Source organism: Sus scrofa, chromosome 10, assembly GCF_000003025.6.
Source record: "Sus scrofa isolate TJ Tabasco breed Duroc chromosome 10, Sscrofa11.1, whole genome shotgun sequence".
In the NCBI taxonomy this organism is placed as follows: Eukaryota; Metazoa; Chordata; class Mammalia; order Artiodactyla; family Suidae; genus Sus; species Sus scrofa.
Window position 1 is genome coordinate 19,433,529 of NC_010452.4, and position 16,312 is coordinate 19,449,840.

The following is a 16,312-nucleotide window of genomic DNA, read 5'->3' on the forward strand; positions in this document are numbered from 1 at the left end:
AGGCCAGCTCAGGACAGGGCTGTGGGCAAAGTCCAAGGAGGCTGGCCTACTGGGGTTTGGGAAGCCTTGAAGACAGACCATTACACCAGATGCAAGAGGTGGAAGGAAGACAGGAGGGGCAGCTGCTGCTTCTCATGCCAAGCCAATGAGAGCATGTGGTGCCGATTGGGTTGTGTCGCCCCAAAGTTGTGTTGAAGCCCTAACACCAGGTATCCAAGCATATGGCTCCCTTTGGCAACTGCAGAGGTCAGTAAGGTGAGACGAGATCATATCACAGTGGGGCAGGCCCTCCATCCAATATCATAGGTAGTCATTTTTATTTACTTATTTGTTTATTAGTATTTATTAATAATATTAATACATAAGTATTTATTTATTTATTTTTGTCTTTTTAGACCTGCACCTGCACCATATGGAAGTTCCCATGCTAGGGGCCAAATCAGAGCTGCAGCTGCCAGCCTACACCACAGCCACAGCAGCTTGCTTCTGAGCCACATCGGTGATCTACACCACAGCTCCCAGCAATGCTGGATCCTTAATCTACTGAGTGAGGCCAGAGATTGAACCCGCATCCTCATGGATACTAGTCGGGTTTGTTACCACTAAGCCATGATGGGAACTCTGCTATTTAAAAAAAAATTGTATTGGCATATAGGTGACTTACAATGTTGTGTTAGCCTCAGGTGTACAGAAAAGTGAACCAGTTATACCCATACATATACCCATCCTTTTTCAGAGCCTCTTCCCATAAGGTTATTACAGAGCATGACAGGTGTTCCTCTACTAGGAGGAGAACCACATGGAAAGCAGATGGCCACATGAAGATAAGGTCTCATAGGGACAATGACACAAGACAACAGAGACAGAGAATGGGAGGGTATAGCCATAAGCCAAGGAAGGCCAAGGCCACTCAGAAAGAAAGGAACATTGTGGCTCAGGGGGAATGAGACCAACTAGCAGCCATGAGGATGAGGGTTCGATCCCTGGCCTCACTCAGTGGGTTTAGGATCCAGTGCTGCTGTGAGCTGTGGTGTAGGTCACAGACTCAGCTTGGAACCTGCATTGCTGTAGCTGTGGTATAGACTTGCAGCTTCAGCTCCGATTCTACCCCTAGTCTGGGAACTTCCTAAAAACCCATAAAAAGCAAAAAGCAAAAAAAAAAAAAGCAAAAAAAAAAAAAAAAAAAAAAAGGAAGGGCTCTACCCTGGGTCTCAGGAACATGATCCTGTTGACACATGGACTTCTAGCCTCCAGAACTGTGAGAGGACATTTCTCTTGTTTTAAGTCACCCACTTGTGGTATTTGGTGATGGTAGCCCTGGGAATCGAGGACCACCTGTGTCTATCCCTGGCTGGGGAAAAAATGGCCAAGCCCTTAAGACAGGTGCACAGGGAAACAACTAGGAACCAGGAGGCCTCCTGGCTCATGTCAGAAGGACTCACTGGAGTAACTAGACACAGAGATTTCCTCAAAGGGATGTAAAACACACAGAGAGATTTGTACAAGGGGGTGGTTATGTCCTGAGATACGCTTTAGTGGACAGAGCAGAGTAAAGGTGATGTGAGATGACTGCAGCCCATGCCTTCAACCTTAAGGACCCCTCGGGGAGGTAGGAGGCTCTCCTATTGGGAAGCAGCAGAAGGAACAAGGCTGAGGAGAGAGTCACTCACAGTTAACTCAACGGGCCACCAGATATTTAAAGTTTGACTACTATGAGCAGGATGTTCCTCTTGCATGCTATTTTAGTCATGGCTGTCTATAGAAGTCTTGTCTTCTCAGCTTCCTATATATTTACATTTCTTCCCAATTCAAAAAAAAATTTTGGGATTAAGATTTTTATGGTGTGAAAATACAGATTAATGTTTGCACCATTGTAGGGACTAGTTTTAAAATCTGAATTCCAATATAATTGGCTTCATCTTAGTAGTAGTAGTAGTTTTTTTTTTTTTTTTTTTTTTTTTTTTTTGCTTTTTAGGGCCACCCCTGCCCCTGTGGTGTATGTAAATTCCCAGGCCAGGGACTGAATTGGAGCTACAGCTACTGGCCTACACCACAGCCACAGCAATGTGTCAGATCCAAGCTTTGTCTGCAACCTACACCACAGTTCACAGAAATGCCAGATCCTTCACCCACTGAGTGAGACCAGGGATCGATCCCACATCCTCATGGATACTAGTTGGATTCATTTCCACTGAGCTATGATGGGAACTCCTTCCTTTTTTTTTTTTTTTAATGGCTGCACCTTGGCATAGGGAAATTCCCCGGCCAGGTATCAAATCCAAGCCATAGTTGTGGCAACACTGGATCTTTTAAACCACTTGCAAGGCCAGGGATAGAATCCACACCTCTGCAGCATCCAAGCCACTGCAGTCAGATTCTTAACCCACTGCACCACAGTAGGATATCCCAGCTTCTTTTTAAAATTCCAGCTGTTTCCACCTCCTTAAAGCCTGGACCAATTACCTCCCTTCCCAGAAGTGGGAGAGATGGTGTTATAAAATGAATTTGGTTCTCACCCACCGAAGAACAAACAGGCCAGCATGTGAGCAAAGTCCCAGACTTTTCTGCAGGAGTCCCTGGTGCTGGGAGGAGGAGGTGGAACAATCAGATGCAGGGCCATGTCCACCAAGTGCATAAAATTTAAAGACATCTGGGCACATTTAGAGTCAGGCACCAGCTCTTTACAATGATGAAACCCCAAACCACAAAAAACCCTCCTGTACAAAAAAGAAAATTACAGTGAATATGGGTGTTATGTTACAGGTCCTATGAACAAAACGAATGAACAGCACAAGGCACACAGCTGGACATGGAAAGGTGTGACTATTTCACCTGCCCATCATCCCCAATGTCTACTCACTTTGAGGAAAAAGGGGAATCATCACTGCTTGTGAAGAAAAGGAATGAGCCCCAAATGCCCCTGCCAAATACTTCTGTGGGCCTCTTGGCCTGCAAATGCCAGGAGTGACTGGAGCGACTTATTACTTTCTGTGTTGCACCTGTTTGCAAGCAGTTTTATTACCACAAAATACCAGTCATATGAGTTTCCAGAGAGGGAAGAAGGAAATAAATCCTGCCTGGAGCTGCAATGGAGAAGATATTATACAGTTGAAGGCCAAACACCCTCATTTTCCTATTTGCCCTGGCCATCTATTTTCTGAGTGTAATGAAGTCCCCCTCTTGGCACAAGCTAGTTGCTCAAACCACTGGCCACAGCTCTGTGGTGGCTTGGCTGTGCAGTCCTTTCCCTGACCTGACATTTAAACATCCAACATCAAAAAATAAAGACTTCTGCTTGCACTCCTGTGAGATTTTCAAAAACATGACACTACAAGGCAAAGCAGAAATACATTTTTGTAAGAGCCATGAGTGCAGCAGCAGAAAGGGACTGCTCCACCCCCTGCCCCCAACCATGAATCCGCCTCAGCCTGTGAAAAAAGGGGTAAAAGATCTCTCTGCCATGAAAGTTGTGGAATACAAATGAATTCAGAACAGTTTCCCCAGGAGAAGCGTGTGTGTAGGATTCCTGTTTTGTATGAGTGGCTTTGATGGCAGAAAACATGCAGCATCCACAGTGACACAATCTGAAAGGGGCTTTGACAAAGCCACAGCACCAGGGCTTCCAACCTACTCCGTGACCTATGATTCAACCCAGCCCTGCATGCCTGCACCTGAGGTCTTTCCATAAAGACACGAGGGTTGGTGCCTGGCTCCAGATCCACTGTTCCCAACAGGCTGCCTTCCCTAGCTGATAGCTGATGGGTTGGGGGTGGGGGTGCTTGGGGGAGGCTGGGTCCGAATCTGGTGGGACCTAAGTGTGAGTATGCAGTGGGAGAGGGGGTTAGCCAAGTCCCCCTTTGAAATACTCTTCTTTCCTTGATTTGGTGGGATTTGGTCCAGAGTTCTGCCACCTCTTTTCCCCTTTGGTGGGAAAGAGGAATCACTTCCCTTCTTTGACATCAATTCAAAAATATCTGTAATTGACTGATGTGAAAAAAAAAAAAGAATTACAGGAGACCAAAGAAGCTAGAGGGTTGATGGTGGTCAGGTGATTCCACAAAGGCTAAAAGGAAGGCAAGGGACCTGTCAAAGGATGAAGGTGAACAGAGGGCCTGGGGACAGAGGAGGAGGGAGAGTTCAGGGCTTTCCATCAGGTCAGGGGTCATAGAGTTCAAGAGAAAAATAGCCTATGATGTCATAGTCCAGAAGCCCGGGAACTTGGTTCCCCTTGAAAAATAAGAACAAAATCTCTTGGTTTTCCTGTGACAGAAAGTTCAGTGTCTCTGGATTCAATATAGAAGAGAAAAAAAAAGAATAATGAAGCTTCTTAATGCCATGCACAATCCATTCTTGAGCACAAGAGAGTCATGTGCCTGAGAAGAGGAAGATGAGACAGTGGCAATTATTTATTGTATATAAAAAGAGAAATTAAGCATGGGGATCCCTGAGAAATGCTGGAATGACATGCAACAGCTGTTTTCTGATAAGCACTCTGCTGTAATGTACACACGGTTCATGGAAGTGCTATTAGAATAATTTACTATTGCTTGAAAATAATAAATTAACAAGGTTGCTTGCTATCTTGCATTTCCCTATAATAAAAAGCCCCATTAGTGTCACAGGCAAGGTGGCTGTTGGACAAACAGGACCGGATACAGGAATTATCACTGCCTATAGGATGTGATACAGTAATAGAGGTGCCAAGGTTGTAGCACGCATTTTGAGTTTGAAAAGCACCCTCTGCATTGTTGCAGGCAGGACTTCTCCCTGGCTAGTGTCACTGATGTGAGAGGGAAGAGCCTGAGACTTCTGCCTTCCCAGGCCCAGGGAACACACCTGTCTTCACAGGGAAACAGAGAGCCTTTTGTTTTTGAGAATAAGATGGGAAATGCCCTGAGACATTGAGAGATGGCAGCAGGGTCCCTGATGGGCGATCCACTCACACACTTGAAGGCAGGCATTGGAGGACATGGGAGAATTTCCATGTGATCTGGCCAATCATTTCATTTTGCAAGTTTCTAAAGAGGCAGAACTAGAGAAAGAAGTTTCGTACTTGACACCAGCAAGCTCACTGTCCAAATCAATCTTAGGAACACAATCTTGGGAATGCAAGATGTGAATACATAAAACACAGCCACTGGGGTAGGGGTAGCTGGAACCAAGCTACCTTGGACCACCCCTCCCTGGCTTCTCAGGGAACTCCTGGGCCTCAGGGCCTTGAGGACAGGGCCAAACCACATGATCAATGGTTTCTGCACCTTGTATAATCCTCTTACATTGGGGAAGAAGAGGGGAGGGTATAGGATCAGATAAGCAGATAAAGCAAACCCCCTTTCTCTCCCTTCCTGTGGATAGAGGCCCTGTTGCTACACTAAGCACAGAGAGAGATAAAGGTCTTTCATTGCTCTTTTCTTCATTTTCTGCAGATTCTGTCTCATATGGATTAAGCACTGGAAGGATCACGGGCAAGGGTGCAGGGAGCATGAGAACCCAGGTGAGGTGGGTGGAGACCTGGCCCTGGCTGGCTGGTCTCCTCTGAACCGTGTGAGTCCTGGGTGGCCATGGGTGAATAGATGGTCAGTGCTATTATCATTCCAGTTGGGGTGAGCAGCATGTGAATTCCTGATAGCAATGACCCCATGACACAGAGTACACTTGGTATGAGAGGGAGGGGAAGGAGGAAAGGAGGAAGGAAAGAAGAGAGGGAAGGAGGGAGGAAGGAAGGAAGGAAGAGAGAGAGAGAGAGGCAGGGAGGAAGGAGGGGAGGGACAGAAGGAGGGAGGAGCAAAATTCCCACATTATCCATCATTATAGGCAGCATGGCTTGGGCCAAATTGTACAGCATATCTTCTTCTTCCTTCCCAAACTTCTTACATGATAAAAGTCCAGGTTACAAGGAACATTAGCAGAGAAAGAAGTGGCTCATGGGCAGCTGAGTAGAGGCAGAATGCATGGATCTGGCCTCTCTCACAGGATCCAGTAGGGAAGGAGAAGGAGCACAGCCCAGGAGTCAGGTCAGGGTTGGATCTCTAGAACCTTTTGATTTCTGGCTCTGCACCTTACTCCCTGAGGCCACATTCCCAACTTACCTGCTGAGGTCTGTCAGGGAAGAGGGCATAATAATACCCAGAGTTGTTCTGAGGCTACATAAAGACAAGAGAAGTACTCAGTGCCAAGAGGACCACCCGCCAGCCTCAATTTCCTCTCTGGCCAGTCTATTGGTGATGAGTTGATGGTGTGAATACGAGTCTCAGGAAAAATGTGAGCAGTCATCCAGGGGAGGAACTCTTTATCACCCAGCCCTTTGTTTGCTCCCAGAGCCATCGGAGGATGGGATGGCCTCTCTGGAACCATGGGTTCTGATTCAGAGCAGTCAAGCAATGAGTCAGCTAGGAAAGACCCTCAGAAAGCAGCTCTTCCTGTTCCCTCACTTCCCATCCTGATGAAATGAACCCCCCAGCCCACCCAGCAAGTAACACAGTGAGGATTCGAGCCCAGGCCCTAATCTTCAACAGGTAGTCTGGGTCCTAGAAGTACCTAGATGAGCAGTGTAGGTAGATGGTGTGGGCTCAAGTGCCCCATGCCTAGGCTGCTGGTGAGCAGGGTGACCTTGGAAGAGCCAGGAGGCTCTCTGAGCTTCTTCCTCTGCTGTTAGCACCACACTTACTTCTCATGATGCTTGTTAGGACAAGAGGTCATGTAATAAATGTTCCTGAGCAATGTCTGGCATGAAGCGGGCATCTCAAACTTTTGAAGGGACCAGAGGACATTTTAGTTATGATGGCTACAGGTTTTTTTTTTTTTTTTTTGGCTGGCCCAAGGCATATGGAGTTCCTGGGCCAGGGATCAGATCCAAGCTGGGGATTGAACCTGCCTCCCAGGTCTCCCAAAATGCTGATGATCCTGTTGCACCACAGCAAGAACTCCAATGATAGCTACAGGTTGATGAGCTCATATATCACATGCCAGGGAAGGAAGGAACAAGGCTCTGCTTGAAGTTGCTCCTAGGAATTTGAACTTATGATTGTTCTTCTCTCAATTCAAGAATGTAGATGCAGAGGGAAGAGGAGGAGGTGAGTGGCCTGGGTCCCCAATGTAGAGGCAGCAAGGTGGTGCCAGAGCTGGGGTACCAGGGTGGGAAGATTGCTGGTACTTCCAGCCCCAAGGCCTTGCATAACCATGCTACCAATTCATTTCGGAAAAGGGGGTTCCAGGGTGCAGAAGGTGGGGAAAGGCAAACCAGTGATGCCTAAGGATTTCTTTCTTTCTTTTTTTTTTGTTCTTTTTCCTTTTTGTTTTTTGTTTTGTTTTGTTATGTCTTGTTTTGCTTCTTAGAGCAACACCTGTGGCATTTGGAAGTTCCCACAGGCGAGGGGTCAAATCAGAGCTGCAGCTGCCTTCCTACACCACAGCCACTGTGACACCAGATCTGAGCCGTGTCTGCGACCTAAAACATAGCTCACCACAATAAATCCTTAACCTGCTGAGCGAGGCCAGGGATGGAACCTGCATCCTCATGGATAATTGAGTTTGTTTCTGCTGTGCCACAGTGGGAAATCCCTCTAAGGCTCTCCAAGCTCTGAATTCCATGATAGGTGATCCCAAACCAACACCAACAAATCCTGCTGTGACTCAGTTCTGTCATTTCCCTTGATCGACTTAACATTCAACACAGAATTTCCAGCTAGTTAAGGGATCCCACTTGCCACTTTCTGACTGAGGATGGGTGGGCAGGAAGGTGCAAGAGACCCAACTCTCCCTTGTTTGTCAGGCTGGCAAGGCAGCAGGAGGCACACAGCTCCATGGGAAGGTGTCGGACTCTAGTTTAGGGATGGCACAGTGACACGTGTCCTCACCATGAACGATAATTCACAGCAGTCTTTTTCAGACAAGGCCTGGCCTCCTTTCTGTGCTTTGAACTTTCCTTTTGTAAAATGGGAACCTCCTTGCCACAGGGTGGACTTTGATGATACTGCAGGGTGTTATTCACCAAGGGTAAAATGCAGGGCAGCTCTTAGCAGAGGAAGCCTGGATTTCTCCACTGTCTTTTCTGTTCCTACACAGGATTCACTTTGAGGTCACAAGTCACTTCTGCACAAGGCAGGATTCCTGGATGGAGAGATGATACGGGCTCCTCTTGTAACAGAATGAGTTTTGTCTTGGGAATAAGTCACACTGCAAAGGCAGCTCGGTGGCTGGGATCCCTCCCTGTCCAAACTGGCTTTGAGTTCTGATCCCAAATTGGAAAATTTCAAGTGATTTTACATTTGGCCAAAGTTTCTTATTTTTCCTTCTTTTCTTATATAAGGATGCAGATTTAAGAGGACCCCTGGGGGCTAGAGGGTTCTTAGGCAATCACATGGCTGTATTGCCTATTAGCAAATCAAAACTGATTCAACTTGCATCTGTGTCCATGTGGGCTGGGAATGAGTGGGAAGGGCCAGGGGGTGGGAACACAGTGGGCTTTCTGAGTTTGGGGACTGGCTGGATTTAAAAACAAAAAGTTCTGTGTGTTCCCATCATTGCGCAGCAGAAACAAATCCAACTAGGAACCATGAGGTTGTTGGTTTGATCCCTGGCCTCACTCAGTGGGTTAAGGATCTGGTGTTGCCATGAGCTGTGGTGTAGGTCACAGATGTGGCTCAGATCTGGCATTGCAGTGGCTCTGGTGTAGGCCAGCAGCTATAGCTTCCTATTTGACCTCCTAACCTGGGAACCTCCATGTGCTTCAGGTGCGGCCCTAAAAAAGCAAAAGACAAAAAAAAAAAAAAAAAAAAAGTTTTGGATGTTCAGCTTCTAATGAGGTCAGGTTTGCTTGTTCCTTGGAGCAATGCCTGCCACAAGGCTGAAAAAGCCCATGGATAGCTGAGTGATGAAGGAACCATCACCCATAACATGGGGAAAAAAACTGAAGGCTCTGACAGTTCCTGGGAAGATTTAGTCCTCTGATTGGGGAAAGCAAACACACAAGTGCAGCAAAACCTCCTGGGGCCCTGGGTTCACACTCTCAGTCTTCCTGGGAAGTCCAAGTCCCTGCTGTCTTGAGGGCAGAGCCCAGGCATCAGGTGGCAGAGCCAATCCAGTCAGAGCAAAAGGTGACCCACCATGTCCACCCCCATGCCCCCAGTTCCTTCAAAACCAGAGACCCTTTGAGAACCCCTTCAATGGGGCCTCAGAGTAGGTGACAAGCTTCTCTACCACTAGGGGCCCAGAGAAACTTACAAAGGGAATGTTGCAAATGGAGCCCCACCTGTGCAGAGAGTGAAATTCCACTGACCACAGGTGGGATGAGCCAACCTGGGGGCAGAGATCTTGTGTCACATCTGCCTCTGTGTTCTCCATGCCTTGCAAAATGCTCAGCACATGCACACAAAAGAGTTTGCTGAATGCATAAGTGAATCTAAGAGGCATTTATTTAAAAGAGCATATACCACTGATTTGGGTATCTTTCTATTCAAACTCTGATCCCATTAAATGTTTAACTTGTCCTTTTTTCTAGATTTGAGCCCATATTTTCCCCTAGAGGATACTGAAAGAAGGGTGTGTGGTTTAAGGACCTAGCCCTCTAATTTAATGGTTGGGAAACAGATAGGTCTTTATGTGGGGAGTTCACAAGCAAGGACTCAAAAGTCCAAGCTCTAGGAGTTCCCACTTTGGCACAGCAGAAATGAATTCAACTGGTATCCATGAGGACTGGGGTTTGATCCTTGGCCTTGCTCAGTGGGTTAAGGATCTGGCATTGCCATGAGCTGTGGTGCAGGTCACAGATGTGGCTCAGATGCCACGTCAGTGTGAATGTGGTATAGAGTGGAAGCTACTAGCCAATTCCTCAGCCCCTAGACTTCCATATGCCACAAGTGCAGCCCTAAAACGCAAAAAAAAAAAAAAAATCCCAAGCTCTGGCATCAACCACCTGTCTTCCCAGCCCTCAGAAAGATGCAGTGGTGTGATCTCAGCCATTGTTAACCTGCCCCCAGGAATTCCTGCCAATAGACACCCAGCACCTGTGTTACTTCCAGGGCATTCAAAAACCTGAATGTGAACAGTATGTTCTGAATACTTAAGGCTGTTGGATGGTCCTTCCCCATGCAGACCATGTTTTTCTGCAGCCGCGGCTAGCCAGAATCCTTTGCAGCCCCAACATCATAGCATCAATGGGACTCTGAGCATTTAGTACTGCTTCTGAGATGTGTGTATTTGCAGCCCTACCTATAACCATTTGTTGCAGGCTTGGCTCATATGCTTACTTTATGCCCCTCAATAACCTCCTATAATCCTCCTTCACACCACTGGGCTGGCATGCCTCACACAGACTGAGGCTTGTTGCTTTGGCCAATGAGCTCTTCAGAGCCTCAAAATGCACTGTCCTCCTGAATGAGTGAGACGGTTAGACTCTCTTTCCCCAAATTCCTAAGCAGAGACAAAAACTAAACAAACAAATACAAAAACAAAACAAGCAAAAAAACCTCAAGCATGCTTCTGTTTGGTTTCCAGGGAAAAGAAACCAACAACTCATAAATTCCTAGATAGAATTTTTCATTTCCTGATTGTGATACCATTTACCAGAACCTTCGCTCTACATCATCCAGATGCAGAAGCAGGCATGTGGTCCTTGGTAAGGGTGGACACAGGCACCATGCAGGAGGATGCTCATCTCTGGGATCTGTCATCTTGTTCTCCCCATAAGGGTGTAAGCTCTTCAAAGGAGGGAAGGATGTCTATTTCTTCCTTTCTGTCCCAGAGCCCAACATTTGTATTGCTCTGTGCCTAGAAGGGGTCCTGTAACCACAGCTGACAACCTAGACCAAGTTCTTAGTGCTTACAAATTAGAAACTGCCCACATTCACTATCAAAGCCCTTTAAAAAAATTCTTGAATTGTGTGGGGATTGGTGTGAGAAAGAGAGAGAGCTGAGAACCTTAGAGATGAAGATGGCCTGAGAATCAAAAACATTAAGATACATAGAAATATCCCACTCCTGGGCATCTACCCAGAGAAAACCATGACTCAAAAAGACACACATACTCCAACGTTCATTGCAGCAGCACTTGCAATAGCCAAGACATGGAAACAACGTAAATGTCCATTGACAGAGGAGTGGATCAAGAAGATATGGTACATATACAGAATGGAATATTACTCAGCAATAAAAAGAGAGTAATAACGGCATTTATAGCCACACAGTTGGACCTAGAGATTATCATGCTAAGTGAAGTCAGTCAGACAATGAGACACCAACATCAAATGCTATCACTTACATATGGAATCTAAAAAAAGGACACAATGAACTACTTTGCAGAATGGATCCTGACTCACAGATTTTGAAAAACTTATGTTTTCCAAATGAGATGGGTTTGGGGGTGGGGGGGGAAGGCACTGAGGGTTTGGGGTGGAAATGCTGTAAAATTTGGTTGTGATGATTGTTTTACAACTATGCATGTAATAAAATGCATTAAGTAATAATAAAAAAAAAAGATACAGAGAAATAAGGAAAAGCACTCAGGCCTACTGTGAGAACAGACCCACCAAACAGAAACCTACTGGGCCCTTTGCAGGCTCAAATTTATACATTCATGGATTTTAAAATGATGGAGCTGACATTCTGGTTCAAGATTCTGTGATTTGATGTGTTTTATCCCCACAAATCAGCATTGGGAAAACAGACATAAGATAGGTGTCCTGCCACTTGGTTGGATGGGTGCAATAACACGGGCCCCTGAACCCATCACCCACACTCCTGTGCCTTGGAAATCCTGCCACCTATGGTGCAGCTGCCAGAGCTCTCCCTGCCAAATTATAATCTCCTTCGTGAAGCCAGGCCCCAATCACAGGACTGTTGACATTGAGTGTGACAGGTGTCTCTTGACACTGGAGCCAGTGAGGCTGGCACTGTTACATCAGGGAGAGGAAGCACAATGTGGTGGGAAAAGCCATGGCCAAAAGTTGGAGGTGTAGACAAGTCAAATCACCCTGCGAAGTGTCAGTCTCCAGGCTTGTGAAAGGAGATGCAATACCCAAGCAGCCCAGCTGGCTGAGGTGAGGCTCCCCTGTGATGGGGGCAGTAATGAGCCCTTGGGGACAGTGGTCAGGGCTCTCTGCCACCCAGTGGGCAGCAGGGCCTCCTCTGGACTCTGGCCCCCTGAAGCTGGGATTTCCACTGGGAGGAAAACTGGACCCAAAGAACACATCCTTTCCTATGAAATAACTCTTTTACATTTTTTGAAAAATGGCCATAAAGGTATCAAATGGTGAAGAAAGCCAAGCAAATTAGATAATCCATCCCTAGCTAATGCATCTGGGTGATGAAGAGAATGGGCTTTGAAATGGCAAAGACCTGTTTGAGTCCCCACTCCCCCATGTACTATCTTGTGACTCTGGGTGAGTTACTGACCCTTTAGAAACTTGGGTTTGCTCATCAGTAACATGCAGTTAAAAATAGTCTCCAGCTCACAAAGGCAGCAAGGGGACTAAATGAAATATTGTGTCAAACATTCTGACACACAGGAAGCTCTCAAGATTAATGGCAATTATTCCTATTGTTCAGTATTTCCTCCCATGTTTGGGGATTTGTCTTATACAAACACACTTAAAAGTATGTGAATAACCAAAACTGCAGCTGGCAAAATAATGTCATGATGTAATGCATAAAAGCCTGACACTGGAGTTCCCAGTGTGGCTCAGTGGTTATTGAACCTGACTAGAATCCATGAGGATGCGGGTTTGATCCCTGGCCCCTCTCAGTGGGTTGAGGATCTGGCCTTGCCCTGAACTGTGGTAGAGGTCACAGACACAGCTCACATCCCGTGTTGCTGTGGCTGTGGTGTAGGCTGGCAGCTATAGCTCTGATTAGACCCCTAGCCTGAGAACCTCCATTTGCCATGGGTGCAGCCCTCAAATACAAAAAAAGACTGAAAAAACAAAAAGCCCAGCACTTTACTCATACAGTCACATCCAGATTCTCATTTATTATGCCTCTGTTCACAATTCTCAGAGCAGTAAAAATGGTAGATGCTTGATTGACCACCTACTATGTGCTGGGCACATCACTGAATGCATTACATGCATTGCCACACTGGATACTCACAGCCCCATGAGGTAAGTATCCTCATCTTCCCATTTTACAGACGAGGATGTGGAGGCCAAGAGAAGTTAAGTGACTTGCCCCAGGTTGAAAGGATACATTAGGAAAGTGCGGATGTAAACCCACACTTGAATCAGTACACTGCAGCACCCCAACCATCACCTGGGGCTCATAGCAGGTGAGAAAAAGCATTGGGGCATGGTACAATCTGCAGTGACAGGTATACTGACAGCTGATGGACTGATGGATAGGAAGCTCACAGAGACAGGCTTCCAGAGCTTTCCTGCTGTAGCTCAGCAGGTTAAGAACACAACGTGTATCCATGAGGATGTGAATTTGATCCCTGGCCTTGCCCAGTGGGTTAAGGATCCCATGCTGCTGTGGCTTGTGGCATAGGCCAGCAGCTGAAGCTCCAATTGGACCTCTAGCCCTGGAACTTCCAAATGCAGCAGGTGTAGCCATGAGAGAGAGAGAAAGGTTCCCACAGCTCAACCATCTGGCCATTCACCAGCCATCTGACTGCTGGGGTCAGAACACCCTCATATATTTCAAAGCCCTGAATAGCAGCATGATCCAAATTACAGCACACTAACTGTCACCCTGCCAACAAGAAAAGTCAAACTGTATGCTCAGGAAGACAGGAAATTGAGGGGAGGGGAAGTGTGGGTGACACAGGAAAGGGGCAGGTACTTTCCTTGTGGACAGCGTATCTGTGTGGTCTACTCATGGTCTACTTGCATAAGTAAGGCACCACCTTTGAAAAAGACACAATTCAAGAGTTAAAGAAATACAAACACCCAAGCACATCTGGATACATTGTTGAGAATCCTTATGTCTTCTTTTAACTCACTGCTTAGTTGAACCCAGTTTCTATCAAGATTTTTTTTTCTTTTTAGGGCCATACTCATGCCATATGGAGATTCCCAGGCTAGGGGTCAAATCTGAGCTCCTGCTGCCAGCCTACACTGCAGCCACAGCAATGTGGGATCCAAGTGGCATCTGTGACCCACACCATAGCACATAGCAATGCCAGATTGATCCCTGACCCACTGAGTGAGGCCAGGGAGCGAACCTGCATCCTCATGGATATAAGTCCCATTGGTTTCCGCTGTGCCATAATGGGAACCCCCAGTTTCTCTCAAGTTTTGAGACAAAATCCCCTTCAGACTTCTCTGTGCCTCTCAGTTTGGAATCATGCCTTTTAAATCATGCCATTTAAAGCTCTCACAAACTAATTGCAACAGATAATTGCAAGGAACATGTATTTTGAAGGTAAAGACATAAAAATTATTTTTTAAAAACCGAAGAAAGAAGGTATCAGGTGGCCGTCTAAGTACAGGCAGCCATCGCCTGAGTTTCACCATCTCTCTGGGGCCCAGCCCAGGCTGGCAGAGCAAAAGGGACTCATGTCAAAGCTTGAGACCCATTTCCAATTAGAAGCAGCTGCAGCCTCTTGTCCAGAATCTTAGCTTGTTTCTCCTTGAAGTGAGGTTTTGTTTTACCCCTCTTCCCATCATATCCCCTTAGCTCCAAGAAAACCACTTATGAAGTCCCAAAATGAAGCTCATCAGAATATAAGTCCACAAAAGGCATTTAAACCAATTCCAAAAGATTTTAAAGTAGGCCTTTCAAATTGATAGGACCTTTAACTGATCCTCTATTTCTGGTTGTCTAAGTAGGGAGAAACCTCAAGGAACCAGAAAAGCCCCCATTCATCAGCAGCTACACTCATCTCACCTGCCAGTGGCATCGGGACAGCAGAAAAGCTGTTCCTAGGGGAGATGGGGCAGGGTGTGGGGTGCCCTGGGCCCTCCAGACAAGGGTTGCTAGATTTGGTAAATGAAAATACAGGCCATGGAAGTTCCCATCATGGTGCAGTGGAAATGAATCCGACTAGGAACCATGAGGTTGTGGGTTTGATCCCTGGCCTCGCTCAGTAGATTAACAATCCAGCATTGTGGTGAGCTGTAGTGTAGGTTTCAGACATGGCTAGGATCTGGCATTGCTCTCACTCTGGCATAGGCCAGCAGCTGTAGCTTCGATTAGACCCCTCACCTGGGAACCTCCATATGCCACAAGTGTGGCCCCCAAAAGACAAAAAAAGACCAACAAAAAGAAAAGAAAACACAGGACACTCACATATGGCCAAAGTTCAGATAAACAAAGAATAATTTTTGACCATTAAGTCCCATCCAATAGTTAAGACATGTTCATAATAAAAAGTTACTTGTTTATAGAGTTCCCATTATGGTTCAGTGTGTTATGAATCTGGCTAGTATCCATGAGGATGAAGGTTCAATCCTTGACCTCCCTCAGTGGGTTAAGGATCTGGTGCTGCTGTGAGCTGTGGTCTAGGTTGCAGATATGGCTTGGAGCTGGCACTATGCCAGCTGTGGCATAGGCTGATGGCTGCAACTCTGATTCAACCCCAAGCCTGGGAAATTCCATATGCTGTGGGTGCAGCCCTAAAAAGAAGAAAAAAAATATTTGTTGGTTTTTCTGAAATTCAGATTTAACTGGGTGATCTGTATTTTATGTGACATCTCGACTGTAGGCTCTGGTTCACTAGGGGTTTCTGGATGGGTGGGCTCCACCCTCCAGCCCAGGTGAAGAGCAAGTGCCACTCATGCCCCTGCTGCCATTCTCACTTCTTCGGGCACCAAGCTCCGTTCTCTTCCCCTCCTTCCCCTCCTTCTCTCAAAGGGGGCTCCATGGCTCCAGCCAACCCACTCCAATCCATGGTCTCCCTTAGGAGACCCCTTCCCTGATCCTCTCGCTGTCACCCCTGACAACACACCTGCTACTCTGACCCCACCCCTCACTGAGATGCATGCATGCAGACAGGGCTTGTAGGAATTTGGTGGTTTCTACATTCTACTGGGTCTTGTTCTGTTTCCCAAGAAAATCTGCAAATGGGCTATGGTTGAAGGTTCCTTTCATTGTTTCTCTCATATACAGTTCCTCCTGTCTGCTGTATTCAGATGCCAAGAAGAAAATCAGGGTTTGTTTCATTTGATCATAACTTCAAGACCTGAACTGAAGCGAGGGCCACTCCAGCATACCCAACTTGCCTAGGAGAACTTTCTATAGACTCTACACACAGACACTGGCCTGATTCTGCAGTGGACACTCTGACCCCCACGAGACTTTAAACTGTTGATTAGTGCTCCTCAGGGTACCATACTCAAAAAGAATCACATACATTTAACAAAAACAGGAAAGAATGATCTAG

The 16,312-nt window shown here is 46.5% G+C and overlaps 1 protein-coding gene across 1 annotated transcript in view; it reads right to left on the reverse strand.

The window, feature by feature from the left end:
- Positions 1 to 16,312, reverse strand: part of SUSD4 (sushi domain containing 4) — a 131,262-nt gene that overhangs the window by 12,849 nt on the left and 102,101 nt on the right.